We start from the raw sequence: 2,895 nt of genomic DNA on the forward strand, positions 1-2,895 counted from the left end.
GAGAGTAAATCAGTGTGTTGTTTGTCTGTTGATGTCGTCGATGACTTCCGCTCAGATTCACTAACTATGTCGAAACGTCAGTCAATGTCATCTCAAACAGACCTTCTCAGGACTACACTCACCCAGTCGATCGTACTTTACTTAATGATATGACTCCTGGGTTCAAACCATTTACAATTTTACTGAGTAAAGGGTAGCCAATTTATAATGGATTTCAGGAAAATAGAAAAATAACTAAAAACCAAATAAGGCTAGGGGTAAATCTACTACCCACTAATACAGGATTTACCTAAGGGAAGAAGGAGTTTACCAATCCTACACAACAGGATTTAGGTAAGAGAAATGTGTGTGGATAACACAACTACACAAGCAAAAATATGAGGAAATTGAGTAATTATGGGTAAACAAGCAAATAATAGTAATTGGGATAATGAAAAGAAGTTGAGAATAATTAGAATAAAAATAAACACAAAATGAACACTAGCGACCTAGTCACAGTTCAGTCAAACGACAGACAAATAACTTATTACAGGTACACCCAGCAAGCTAATATCACTTAATACCTTGCAATTTTCCTTTTTAAAACCTTTTGAGCAGGAATAATGAATCTGGCTGCAAAAAATATTTAAGGGATAAATAATACTGGTGGATCAATTGGGTGCGTCATTCGCAACGCAGTAATCATGAGTGACCGTGAGCACTTCAGAAAATAAACTTAAATAAGGAATTCTGACAAAAAGTGACGCAAAATTCATCAGAACTGGTTTATCACAAATAAATTATTTGTTCGTGTTATTAAGAAATGAGTAACAGTAAGCAACTTACCAAAGCGGATGCTAATCAATGCGAGGTCCTTGACGACAAGAAATGACGCTGCAAAATTTGAGGATTTAATGTGGTTATCGATGCATTATCGAACCTTGTAGGAAAACTTTTAACTTTCATAACTAGTATGCATTAAAAATGTAGAACTGGAGCAGAAAGCTGAAAAGTTCTCAAGAGAACTAACAAATGGAGCAGCAAGGAGAAGTCATTTCATACTCGAGCAAACTGCGCAACTAGCAGTGAAGCAGTCCAATTTGAACACTGCGAGGTGTGATGACTGTTCCATTTCTCCGAAAAACTCAAGTAATGGTTTCCTTCCGCGAGGTTCAATTTGTAATGAGAACGGGTACATTATACGAGGCTCCGGTCTTGCTTAGCTTTAAGTAAGACTTTAAAGCGAGTAGACATTAAGGGTTTGTTATGGCTAAAACTGATTGAATTCATTCTTCATCGTCATTTGCTTTGTGACACCCTCAATTTTGAATCTAAGCGGATTCAAAAACTAAAAACCCTCTCTGTTCAGGAACAATTCAAGATACATAATTTACTTACTTTCTTTCTCAATGTGCAAGAGAAGAATGGAGGGCAGTATATACATTGTAGTTCGACCACACAAGAAACAAATAATTTAGCACCGTGACGGTCCGGGGGCCTTCCGTCCATTTGATTTCCATGAAAAATGGAAAATGGAAAAATGGATTTTGTATTTTTAATGTTTCATTTGCTTTTACCAAGGAACGTTGAGAATAAAATTCCAACAAACACAAACATGAAAACCATGGTTTCTTATTGAATGAAAAATGACAATACAAATCTTTAATTTTTGTTTGCAAAGGAAGAAAGAAGAATTGAATAGCAGCCAGTCGATTTGAAATCATTCTTTTTCAGAACCTTTCCAATCGGGGTCTAATTCTTTGATTTTTCAAGGAAGGGACTTTCAAGATGGAGGAAATGATCCATGCAGTAAATATCCGATCAATTTTCAATTTTCCTCTGTCGATGATCAAATAAAAATGAAAAAGTGACAAACCCCTTCGCACCATGCGACAGACAAGTCGAGACCTCAACTAACAGGGCTGGGGTTGGAAGAAGTCACGCAGCCCTTGGAGGGGAGGGGAGGGGAGTTGAGTTATGGCGGCCACAAGGTTTCGCCTTTAATCTTTACTAGGAGTCATATTTTTATTTCCTCGCCACAAATATGAAACCTATATGCTTCCCTGCATGTTCAGACGTTTTCAACGACTGGGGCCTCCATTAGGCTGCCTTTTGAAAGGCCAAAAATTCACATGCGCCAGGTACGTGATATTTGCATTTGCTCGAAGTAGTATTTGTATGAATCGAAATACATCAAATAAAGTAACTTTTCCAGAATGAGACGACAACAAAATGTTTGAAATCGCAGGAAAATTAACGCTACCGAGCCGATATAATGGTTTGCAGTCAAGGCTGCCCCTTGAATAAGCTTATAAAAAACACAACGATACAGGTAAATCAGCACTCTTTCTTTCCAAACTCGTTGGTTTTTATTTTTCATTTGTTTTCAAGAATACATTTTCACATGTATAAAGCTGTTGAAAGCACTGAATTTAAACACACCCTGGATCTTTTGTAAACTTTGCCCCGTTTACAAGGGATTACAGCTTATCGAACTCTCTCTCTCAATCAGTAGACTCGACTGAGTTTATAACTAAGCGTTTAATCAACCTCTCGTGTTCGTCTTACAACGGGTGTGTAAAACTACTCTGACTCTAAAAAAAAGGAACCCTATACTTATGTTCATGTATCGCTTAATCTAATATCTTATTGGTCGTTGCTAAGTGAAATTCAATGAAAGTTCATTCAAGGTTATGTCAATCAATGGTGCTAATTAAGAAATAAAACTTTGGCCTAATCGAATTACGAAGTCTCCGACACACTCTCCCGTGCAGCTTCAATGAGAAGGTGCACGCAATAACGGAGACTGTAGCTTAACGAATATTCCACGAAACTAAAAGACTAGATGAAATATTTGCAATCAGTCACTTCAGTTATTCGGTCATGTTCACAATTGTTCGCTTTCTTCTTCCTCGG

This window comes from Montipora foliosa, chromosome 5 (assembly GCF_036669935.1).
Source record: "Montipora foliosa isolate CH-2021 chromosome 5, ASM3666993v2, whole genome shotgun sequence".
Lineage (NCBI taxonomy): Eukaryota > Metazoa > Cnidaria > Anthozoa > Scleractinia > Acroporidae > Montipora > Montipora foliosa.